The sequence below is a fragment of the Lissotriton helveticus genome, chromosome 5_1 (assembly GCF_964261635.1).
Source record: "Lissotriton helveticus chromosome 5_1, aLisHel1.1, whole genome shotgun sequence".
Classification (NCBI taxonomy): Eukaryota; Metazoa; Chordata; class Amphibia; order Caudata; family Salamandridae; genus Lissotriton; species Lissotriton helveticus.
In genome coordinates this window covers 1,408,242,388-1,408,255,066 of record NC_136065.1, presented here as the reverse complement: position 1 = coordinate 1,408,255,066, position 12,679 = coordinate 1,408,242,388, and positions in this window count along the sequence as shown.

The window sequence follows — 12,679 nt, the reverse complement described above, 5'->3', positions numbered from 1 at the left end:
CCTGCAGACAGCCGTGCATAGATGCCGCTGTTCTGAAAAATATAGGAGTCGTGGGTACTCCCAGGGAATTTTGCAACAAGGTCTGTGATGACGAACTTTGCATTGCAAATCACCTGTACATTGATGGTGTGGGTGGACTTCCTATTCCTGTAGATGTATTCTGTGGCAGCAGGGGGACAAATGGGGATGTGCGTGCCATCAATGCAGCCGATGATATGGGGAAATCTAGCCATCTGGTAGAACTCAGATTTGGTGTGCACCAGTTCAGCATGGGTGGCAGGAAAAGAAACGTAATGCTCCATCCTCTGCAACATGGCGTCAAGGAATTTGTGAAAAAACCTTGAGAGGGTGCTCTGGGTCACCCCACCCACCACAGCAACCACGCTCTGGTAGCTCCCAGACGCGAGCAGGTGGAGGCTGCACAGCACCTGTACATGGGGTGGAATTGCATGTGCCCTGGGGGTAGTGTGCTGCAACAGTGGTTGTAGGTCCCTGATGAGGTCCAAGATGGTGTCTGGAGCCAACCTGTACCTCTGCAGTATCTCTTCCTCTGTGAGCATGAACAGGGTCACCCTCTGCCTGTAGACCTGCTCCTGTCTCAGCCATTCACTCTTTCCTTCCTCCTGTAGCCGTAGCCGTCTTGCAATGACATAAAATGCCGCCATTGTGCAAACGGAATTGCATTTTGGGTCCATTATTATAGGCTGCACCTGGTTACCACCTGATTGGAATCCATGGAAAAATACCGACTCTTAAATACCGAATTTGAAGCAAATTCGGTATTTCAGAGCTTACCTACATCTCAATCTTCAATTTTACCTATTCTTAATTACCGATTTGGTATTTTACCGATTCGGTAAGTTTACCGAATCGGTAAATTTTACGATTCGGCAAATATTCCGATTCAGTATTTTACCGATTCGGTAAATTTCCCGAATCTGTAAATATTCAGAATCGGTATTTTACCGATTCGGTAAATTTTCCAATTCGGTATATTTACCGATTTGGCCTAATTTCTATCACCTACATACCGATCGCTCAATACCGGTCTGTAACGGCCGAAAATGCCGATTTTCGGCCGTTACCGACCGGTAAAGGGCTACCTACATCTGGCCCTAAGCTACTTACTATGAGTTTGTGGAAAGGTACACTGGAAGTAGGCCTTATAAGTGTATGTGTCTGCTTGAAATGAGAAATGTAGTATAACTCTGCATGCTCTTGTGAGTGAGGTATGTGTCTACTTCTACATCTATTGTTTCATGTATTATTCATCTGAAAATGGTAGCTTGAAAACCTGATTGGTTTGGCTACCGGTGGACAAATCTCTCAGTTCTCTTCTATTATTTGGTCGCACAGCCTCTGATGTCTTCTGTATATAGGTGTTATGAAGCCTCTCAAATAGCCTATTCAATACTCAGGTGCCATGTTGTATGAGCTGAGAGGATACAGATTTTTTTTTTACACACATTTAAAGACAATATGCTGTGAAACACAGGTATCCAAAATGCACAAACGGATGTATGTATGCTTTAAGAAATATGATGAGGCTTGCGAATGTAATAAAATTGAATACCTGTGTTTCAAAGCACCTGCTGTCAAAATGTTTGTAAAAATAATAGTGTATGCATTTCTTTCTGTTCATAAAACATGGCATCTGGGTATTGAACAAGTTGTGTGCGAGGCTCCACAATACCTTCATTCAGAAGACATCACAGGTTCTATGACCAAACGACAGAGGATAACTAGAACATTTGTCTACCAGTAGCCAAAGCGACCAAGTTTTCAAGTTACCATCTTCAGATGCATAACACATCAGACAATAGATATAGAAGTAGACACAGTCGTCATTCACAAGACCATGAAGTCCCTTAAATTTGACAGACTGCACTTCCCATTTCAAGGAGACACTTACATTTAAGGGGCATACTTCAAGTGTACCTTTCCACAGACTCATAACAAGTAGCCCAATCACTAATTATTTTTCCAACATGTCTTAAACCTCACTTTTCTCTTGCTGCTTCAGTTTTCAACAACTGCTCAAAATCTTGGGCCTAGCCAAATTTAAAATAGCAACCCTTCCCATGTCACTGTTATAAATCTCACCATGTTTCTCAAAGCATGCAGGCATGTGTCTGTACCTTTTGCTATTGGGATCATATATAAAAGAAACATACAAATAGATGTACACCTATGTTTTATACGTCTAGCATCTTCAGAAACAGAACACATGTGGGAATACATGTACAAGTAGAGACATACCTCAGTCATAAGACCATGAGGTCCTTTACACTTGACAACTGCACTTCCCATTTCATGGGGATACCTACATTTATGTGGTGTACTTCAATTGTACCTTTCCAAAGACTCATACGAAGTAGCCTAATCACTAATCCATCTGCCAACATGTCTTTTTTTTGTCCTCATTTGCCATTACCCCCGTGTAAGATCCGCCAACCACCACTGTGTGTCTATATAACCGAGCCCAAAGATCTAGGTTAGAGCTCAGACTAGGACACAGATGTCGTTATTGGCGGGAGAGGGAACCAACACACTCAGGGAGACCTGCTAAACTCCATCAAGGTATATTACAACCTGTTGAACCTCAAATATTGCCGCGGGGAGCCCTTATCTTGGGTCCAAGGAGCAGAAGAAGGCATAATCATAGGACCCGGGGGGGAAAAAAAGCGGAAATCCTAACTCCATTGTACCAAAAGGTCCAAAAAAACTACTTTTTTTCTGCTACAAGATCTAGCCAAGTCCACCCTGGAGACTTCATATAGAGACTTCAGCCATCCCGAGAATGTTGGTGGTGTAGAATCGAGTCAGGACCTGCAAATTTGTCTCCTTGCCAAGAGAATTGCATGGAAAAGGAAAGATCTTGCATGCCCGGAGATGTTTTCGTTGATGCCGAAGATAATTAAGGGAAGAGTAAAACTCAGTGTGGTATAAAGTATGGAGTTTATGGCAACCTTCACTTCCTCCCAAAAACGGCAAATGGCTGGGCAATCTTTAAACATATGCACATCTGATGCCTCTGGGAGGTCGCATTTATTACATTTTTCCCCAGCTGGAACTTTGATAGCTTTAGGGGAGAAAGATAAGCTCGATGTAGCGTGAAGAGATGGTTGCGCTTCAGCCATGCTGGTTTCACGATTTTATTAAGGAGGCTAAAGGAGTCCATTTACAGCTGTTCACATTGGAAGCCCATCTCACCTCCCCATAACTCCTCGGCAAGTTTGAAATCCCCATCTATGGCTTCCAGAATCGCCCAGTACCAACAAGAGACCTCCTTACCTCCCCCTGGCCTGGCCACCAGTTGATTTTCCAGATTACTAGCTTTCCCCAGGGAGACCCCCCTCCTGCTAGGTGCCTGGCCCCAGCTATTCAGCTGCATATGCTTGAATCTTGAAAGACCCGGCCCAACTCTTTCCCGCAACTCCTCCCACGACATCATTGAGCCAGCAGCCAGCAAGTCTCCCCAATTCAGAATTTCGGCGTCCCTCACAGGGCTCGCCAGTCTGTCTTTAAGACAGGGTGGAGTACCTGGCGAGTCCCAGATGGGCGCTAGATTTGAAAAATAACTAAGCCCTATAGGTCTTCTAATTATAGACCATCTTCTGGCCAGAGATTGGAGAATTTTCAGTTTGACCTTTGTAAAAAAAATTTGATCTCCAAACTTAAAAAGAAAGCCGTCAGGTGGTAGATCAGTGCCTTCTAGCATAGCCCGAAACATTACTCCCCTCCCCTCTGATGGTGTTTTTAAAAGCATCCTAGAGTGTGGCAACTGGAACGCCCGTGCATAGTATTGCAGGTCTGGTAGTGTTAGCCCACCTTTTCCCCTCCTTCTCCTCAACTTCTTCCAGGCCAGTCTGGTGGCTCTGTACTTCCATATAAAGGAGTTTATCACTTATCTATTTGTTTAGTGTCGAAAGCCAGGGGGATGGAGTTAAAAAGAAATGTATATTTGGGCAGGACAGACATCTTTACTAAATTTGTCCTCCCCAAGATGAATAAGGGGAGGTGAGTCCATGACTTTAGCTGTTTCTGACACTCTTTAGATACACGATCGAGATTATAATCAGCAATTTTACTAACATCTTGAATGATTCTAATTCCAAGGTACCGCATTGAAGAGGCATCGTCCAATTGAGTATTGTTGATGTTCCAGGCCATAATTTCCGTTTTGTTGGCGTTTATTTCATACCCGGAAATCTTGCCAAACTCCTCCGCCCTCTTAATAACTACTGGGAAAGCAAGGTCTAAGTCAGATGTCATGATGAGAATATCATCTGCATAAAGGGCAGCCCGCTTTCCCCACCCTCCAAATCCAAAAGATGGTATATTAGCCTCCTCTCTAAGAATCTGAGCGAAGGGCTCAATGTAAAGATTAAAAAGGAGAGGAGAAAGCGGGCAGCCCTGCCTTGTGCCCCTTGTGATTTTAAAGGCCTCTGTCAAGGAGTTGTTTACTGATAGCCTAGCAGTTGGAGCTTTGTATAAAAGTGCTATCATGCGGCAGAAGCTGTCAGGTAAGTTAAATTTCCTCATAACCGCGGCCAGATAGGCCCAGTTGACCCTATCAAAGGCCTTAGTCGTGTCTAAAGTAAGGGTAGCCAGAAGAAGAGAAAAAGTAGAGGCAATATCTATGGCCCCAACTAGATCTTGTATGGGGTGTGCTAGTTGTCTACCTTTTATGGAGTCTTTCTGATCTTCATGAATAATCAATATGCAACGCCCCCAACCTGTTAGCCAAAATGGCAGTGAAGATTTTATAATCGCTGTTGAGGAGCGAAATTGGACGATATGATCCACACTCTGTCAGATCTTTCCCTGGTTTAGGGATTAAGACTACCGTTGCATCATTTCAAGTCTTTGGAGGGTCAACTTCCTCCAAGAGAATGCTATTAAAGACTGTAGCCAAGACTGGGGTGATCTTCTCGCTAAGGGCCCGATAAAGTTCCCCCGGTAGACCGTCGGGGCCAGCTGCCTTCCCACGCTTCACTTGCCCTATTGCCTTGCTAATTTCTTCGGCAGAAATCTCTGCCTCCAAACCCCTACTTTGCACGGATGAAAGCTTTGGAATATGAATTTTTTCTAGCCAGGCATCCCTTGCTACCTGATCTTCACAGGTATCTTCTTTATAGATGGCCTGAAAGAAGTCCCAGAACGCAGATCCTATATCCAAGTTTGAGAATCGAGAAACTGACTCCCCATTCACCCTTATCTCCCTGATGTCTCCCTTGATCGGCTTTGGTTTTCGAGGCGAGAATATTGTCGGCCGCCTCACCAAACTCAGAATGGGACATTTTGCTTGTTTCCCACCTCCTGGCGACCCTTGCCTGTAATAGATTTTCCAGTTGAGATTTTAATGTGGCTAATCTATCTTGATCCTCGCATGAGCCAATATGGGCGCCTATATTATTCTCGATGCCTTTCATTTCCTCCTCCAAGTTCTTAATGCTTTCCCTGTACCCCTTTCTTCTATAGGAGGCTCTACTTGTAATACAGCCCCTCCAGAAGGCTTTCAAAGCGTCCCAAACAATTGAAACGTTAGCCGAGTCTAAATTGGCCACCAAAAAGTGTTGAGTCTCTGATCGGAGGAAGATGACTTCATCCTCCACTAGTAGAATGGTACGATCGAAGACCAAGCAGCAGGTATACGTTGCTGGTCTAATTCAAGACTGAATGAAATGGCTGAATGATCAGAGAGGTGGGAGGGAGATATGTAATGCCTGCCAATAAGTCTTTAAGACAATAATGAACAGAGCATAGTCTATTCTTGACAGATGTTTGTATTTAAAATTACGGAAGGAGACCCCCAACTTAGTCCCTGCCCTTTCCCTCCAGATATCTGCGAGCCCTGGCTGTGTCATTATTATTAGGAGGGCTTGTCTGGATTTAGAAAGAGCACAGGCTCTAGAGTTGGCTGATCTGTTGAGTTTTGGATTAAGGACAATATTAAAGTCTCCGGCCCATATTACTGGATCATGAAAGGCTAATAGATGATCTCAAATGATGTTCAGGTAGGAGGGATCGTCCTGGTTTAGACCGTAATATCCAACCAGGGTATATGGAAGGCCGTCCAGCACAACCCTCAGCAGAAGCCATCTGCCGCACTTATCTTCCCTATACTCTACGATTTGTGCCTTGGCCTGCTTCTTAAAAATAAACAGGACTCCCCCTAACGTTTGCCGATTGATCTGTACCTAGAAAGATGTCTATCCATTTTTCTTTCCTTAGTATCTCCACTGTTTCAGTTTTAAGGAGGCGTGACTCCTGTATGACGATGACCTGTGCCGGGGAATCTCTCAAATATTGGAATATTTTCATTCTCCTATCCCTCGTGCACAGGCCATTGACATTCCTGGATAGAAACTGTACCAACCCCCTTCACTACCCCCTCCAATTTCCCTTAAACTCCTATATCACAAGTTTCTTTATCCATCTTAGATCGGATACCTAAACTACTGTTGGCTCGATAACTCAAACCCTGCTGGTGCTCAGACCTATCTTCAAACCTGTGTTCTTTAAAAGGGTACGAGGATTCAGACCAATGAGGAATTTTTACATTTTCACACCCACCACCCTCCCCCCCACTCTGGAAAACCCTGCCCTACTTACACTGGACAGATGTATTGCCAGTTTTACGCCCTCTAGCAGCCCCTTTCCTCCTCTGCCCCCTCTAATACAAGGCTGTGTCTCAAAGTAATGCTTCGAGTTTCCACATTATTTATATTTTTAGTTTTCCTCCCCATTTATTTTTTCAAAAACACCATCAGTGCCCTTTTTTTAGGATTCCCCCCCCCCTTTTTTCCCATTTTATCACATATATTTATTTTTTATTTTTTTGTGATAGCACTTAGGCTATTTAGAGGCCTTCTCACTCCTATTTTTTTTATTTATTACATTTTTTGTATAGGGGTAAAGCCATAATTGATATTTGCAGAACTTTTAGTTACATTGAGGATGGAATGAGCGCTATATTCATGTTTGTACTCCCGCTAACTACCCCCCCAGGAAGAATCCCTTATGGACTCCAACAGTTCGTCAGCTTCGAAGGGGGATCTATCATTATGCATCTTGTTATTAAACATAATCCTCAAGTATGCAGGAAATCTCATTTGTACAGTTGCGCCCATGGCTCTGAACTTATCCATCCTCTGACCAAGTTCCCATTGCCGATCAAGGGTAGACTTAGAGAGATCCGAGCGAACTTCGAAGGGAAAATCTGAACCCTGCAATGATTTCAATTTTAGTGCAAGATTTTAAAAAAAATTATTTTAATGAATATGTATGAAAGTTCACCAAAATTTTTCTAGGCTTAACCCTTCCAGGGTTTAGTCGGAAAGGGTCTCTATGTATCCTCTGGATGTCTCTCTCCAAGATGTCAGACAACTCTTCCAGATTAAGGGAATCTTTAAGTAAGGCAACCACAAAGGACTTTATGTTGCTACCCTCTTTCCCCTCCGTGACCTTTAGAAGCCTCAGATTGTTCCTCCTCGAGTAATTTTCCAAGGATTCCACTCTCTCCCGCATAGCGTCCCCTTCTCTGCGCAAGTTTTGAATCTTTACTTCGGCTGACTCCAAATTGGCCTTGAGTGTCCCCACTGAACCCTCCAGGAATTCTGTTCTCTCAAAAGGCCATCCACTTTCTTTTCCAAGGTTTCACAAGCCGCCCTGATCTCATTTTGGTTTTCCGCCGAAACCAAAAAACCCTTTCTGATGTCCTCCCTCATAGAGGTTAGAAGATCCCTTATCGAGTTTCCTTCCAGTTTATCTCCCCCACCAAGACCTCTGGCCTCTGGCCCAGAAAAGGAAACAGCCTCCACAGAACTGCCCGGGACATCTCTGACAATCTGGGGTGTAGCTGACCCAGCAACCTGAACTGACATCACTGGGGCCTCAGTTATATCTTTCAAGGGGCCCAAGAGAGGTTGAGGGGCCTCAGGCAAACTTTTGTCAGCGAATGTGGGAGTAGTTGAACTAGCAACCTGCACTGACAGCACTGGGACCACAGTTGTATCTTTCAAGGGGCCCAGGGGGATTTGAAGGACCTCAGACATTCTTTGGTCAGAGAATTCAGGGTTCTCGATGGATTTTTTGGGGAGAATCTCTAGAACCTGGGGCAATAACTTAAAAAAAGAACGCAATGAGGGGGTAATGCGAACTGTATTAGTTGCTGCAGTAAGGCTCTTTTTCAATCCTCTCTGAGAGCAATTACGAGTTTTGGGGCATCCCCCCCCCCTTTACTATAGGACCCCTGACTTCGACTCACACCGCCCCCCTCTGCGCCTAGTGCCCCTTCAGATTCAACCCTCATGACCGAGTCAGTTTGAGCCTCTGAAGGCTTTGCGCCCTTACCTCTCCTGCTTTTGCCCCTAGAAGACTGCTTTCTGCCCATACAAATACTGGATTTGGAGTTCATGTCTTCTTCAAGTGAGGTTAACACCCCACTCTTACCGTCCGGCATCTTGGTCACCTCAGCAGCAGAGCCGACCGCTGTGAAGAAGTTACTGATTGCGGGACGCGCTACAGAGCAGCCCGCTTGTCCCGCCGATTCCGCTTGTTCTGTCCCCGCCAGCATTCCCCCGGAGGAGACCGCGAGCCGCCGCTCGGCGGCCAAGCCTCAACTCCACGGCTGCTCGCTCCCAACGCGATAGGCAGGAGGGTTCTGGGGGCCGCAGCAGAGCCTCAAAGCACATCCAAGGGGCGAAGAGATGACCAATCCAACAAAAAACAGGTACGGGCCTTTTACTGTTCCTTTCTTAGCACAGCCATGCTAACACTGCATGTTAGGTGGCAGTAGGGGTAGAAGCTGCTGTGAGAGCGAGCGCTGCCGCTTCAGCACGCGGGCGCCATGTTTTCCCAATGCCCTGCCAACATGTCTTAAACCTCACTTTTATGCTGCAGCTTCACTATTGAGCGACTACTCAGAGTGTTGAGCATAGCCAAATATAAAGCAGCAACCCTTTGCATGTCTCTGTTGTAATTCTCACCATATCCCTGAAACCAAGTATGGATATGTATATACCTTTTGCTAGTGGATTCATATATAAAAAAACATACAAATAAAGGTATACTTGTGTTTTATGCATCTAGCATCCTCAGATGCATAACACATGAGAATCTATGAGCAGGTAGAAACATACCTCAGTCACAAGACCATGAATCCCCTTAAACTTGATAGACTGCACTTCCCATTTTAAGGAAGCACTTGCATTTATGTGCTATACTTCAAGTGCACCTTTCCACTGATTTCTACAAAGTAGTCAAATCATTAATCCCTTTGCCAACATGTCGTAAACCTCACTTGTGTGCTATAGCTTCACTATTGAGAGCTTACTCAGAGTATTGGGCCTAGCCTAATATAAAGCAGCAACCCATTGCATGTCTCTGTTGTAACTCTCACCATATTCCTGAAAGCATGTATGCATGCATCTTTGCCTTTTGTTTGTAGAATCCTATATAAAGGAAATGAAGTAGCCTAATCACAAATCCCTCTACCAACATCTTTTAAACTTCACATTATTTCTGCTCCAGCTTCACTATTCAGCAACTACTGACAGTGTTGGGGCTAGCCAAATATAAAGGAGCAACCCTTTACATGTGTCTGTTGTGACTATCACCATACTCCTCAGACCATGCAGGCATGTGTCTTTACATTTTGCTAGTGGTAGCATATATAAAAGAAACATACAAATAAATGTTTACCTGTCATTTATATGTCTAGCATCTTCAGATGAATAACACATATGAGAATACATGTGCAAGCAGAAACATACCTCAGTCACAAGACCATACAGACGTTAAAACTTAACAGACTACACTTCACATTTCAAACAGACACCTAGATTTATGCAGCATACTTCAAATGTAACATTCCACGAACTCATATAAAGTAGCTTAATCACTAATCCCTCTGCCAACATGTCTTAAAAGTCACTTTTGTGCTACAGCTTCACCACTGTGTTAGGCCTACCAAAAATATATAGTAGCAACCCTTTGCATGTGTCTGTTGTAAGTCTCACCATATTCCTCAAAGCATGCATGCATGTGTCTGTACCTTTTGCTAGTGGTATCTTATATAAAAGAAACATACAAATAGATGTATACCTGTTTTTATATGCATGTGAAAATACATGTATAAATAGAGACGTACCTCAATCACAAGACCATGAAGTCCATTAAACTTGACAGACTGCACTTCCCATTTCAAGCAGACCCCTAAATTTATGCTGTTTACTTTAAGTGTACCTTTCCGCAAACATATTTCAAACATCACACTTCTCTAACAATTTCCAAACTTTAAAAATAATGCTTTTCAAAGTTAAAAATATCACTACAAAGAGTGAAGCACTACTACATAATACATAACACACATCACAAATGTGAAACTCACCTTTCAAATAGTATTGCAGAATATGAAATATCAAAAACTCATGAAAGATTTTCTTTTTCACACAATAAATGTAATGCACCACTCTCAACAAGGTAAACCCACTAATGCGAATTTTCCCTCTCTTTCTGCGCACAAATAAATGTAAGTTACAAATCAAATTGCTTCCTTCATTATTTCAAATTGTGAAACACATTTCTATTGGTTAGACATATTAACCTTTTCTAAGTGTCTTCTAAAAGTACCCAAACTGGTTCTGTAATTTAGTGGAGTCGCTACTTCACTGCAGTGCCGCTGTGTAGCATCGCGATGGAGTCGCGAACCCTTATGGGAGTTCAAAAACCTATTTCCAATAATACTAGTATTATTTTTTAACAACACACTACTTCTAAACATACCACTGACTTGGAAAAACTTAATTTAGTAACATATCACTTATATATAAGTTATCATTTCACATTTTAAAACCACAGTTAAGTTTCAACCCTCCCCCCTTTTGTATAATCCTAGTTTCCATAGTGACACTTTCTACAACATTCAACTGTACCAGAAGGTCACACGTTCATCTCATTTTCAAATTCAGCACACAAACTTACAAATGCAAATAGCAGGTGTGGTTGACTTTTGCAAAATATTACCTTATCCTAGCTACTGTACCTTTCAAACATTTTTTAATAACCAATCAGAAACATGCTTCTTCAGGAAAGTAACATGCATCCTATTTTTGAATGTGCCAATCAGATATCGGTTTTCACAAAAGCAGCATGTTCTCCACCATTTTAGATACCTTTCATTCTACCAACAGACTACCTCAGCTACAGACATCTTTTCATTCCTTCCAGATATCCCTTCAAGATTCTTACAGTATGAATTGTAGGGTACAGCTATGCGTTCTGGTGGAAAATGTATGCTGAACACAGACGGGTTGACAAAGACCTAGGTTTACAAAATGTGGATATTAAATAAACTGCACAGAAAGGATTAAAGTGGCACCAATTGATGCCTTTGGTTAAAACCTTTTTGCATCTCTAACCCCCTGACCTCATGATTGTGCACTGTGGTGGAAATGACCTAGGAATATTGACTGGGGTACGGCTGGAAATCTCAATTAAGGATACTTTTGCACAATTGATGTTGGTTTTGCCACAAACTGTCTTTGTGTACTCTAATATATGCCAAAGACAGAAATGGAAGTGGTCAAATCAATTCTGTCCACAGATTGAGAAAGCTAGGAGGAATGTCAATAAAGTGGCTCTGCTTACCTCCAAGACCATAGAATGGGCTCCATGTACAACAACAATCTACGTTTTAATATGCATGACATCTACAGAACTGATAGAGTTCATTTTGCAGGTGAAGGAAACAGAGTGTTTCTCAACAACCTTATGCTGTGCATCTGCACTTACAAGTAGTTCCAACAAAGTCATAATGAAAACATGGGCTCTTTTTAGAGCCACCCTATAACCCAACAGTGAATCTTTTTTTCTTTAACATACATTCTGTTTTTAAATATTTTCTGGATTTGTGAACCTGTTGCAAATCCACAAAATAAAAGCACACATTCAATGTACTACAACACAATACACTTTTCAAGTTTAACTTTTAATTGCATTTTTTTATATTATTACTAACTCAATCAAATGTACTGTGATTATTAACTTCAATCTCACTAACTCTATGAAAAAGCTCATATATATATATATATGTATATATATATAGAAAAAGAAAAAGAAAAACACACAGTTCCCATATCCATGGACTGTTTAAACAATTAAGGACACTCCAGTCAGAAATGTTGTAGTCCTTACGCCAGGTTTATTTTCTTGGGTGTACACTCATCCAGTACAACAAACGCGTTTCGGCGTTGCCGCCTTCGTCAGTGTTGTCTGGGTCAGACTCGTTTTTCCATTTAAATAAAGTTTTCATCAAAACATTGTCACATGGTTAAAAACAAAACATAAAAGAAAGGCACATCAATTCATTTCATTGATATATGGCGCCCATCTTGAAGTGTCCGAAACTGATTGCGATTTATACATTTTCCTCATCATAATAAATCACACTTTATATTTCATGCAAAGTCATCGCATTCATTATCAACAGTCAGAGATCTCCTTCTCTTTTGAATGGAGAAAATAGTTCTGTGGACCCGCTACATTGACGATCTGTTCGTCGTGTGGCGGGTAACACAGAAAGAAGCTGAAGAGTACATCAGAATCTTGAATGAGAATCAGCAGAACCTCAGATTTACAAGCCACATTAGCAAGGATGAGGTCTTCTATTTGG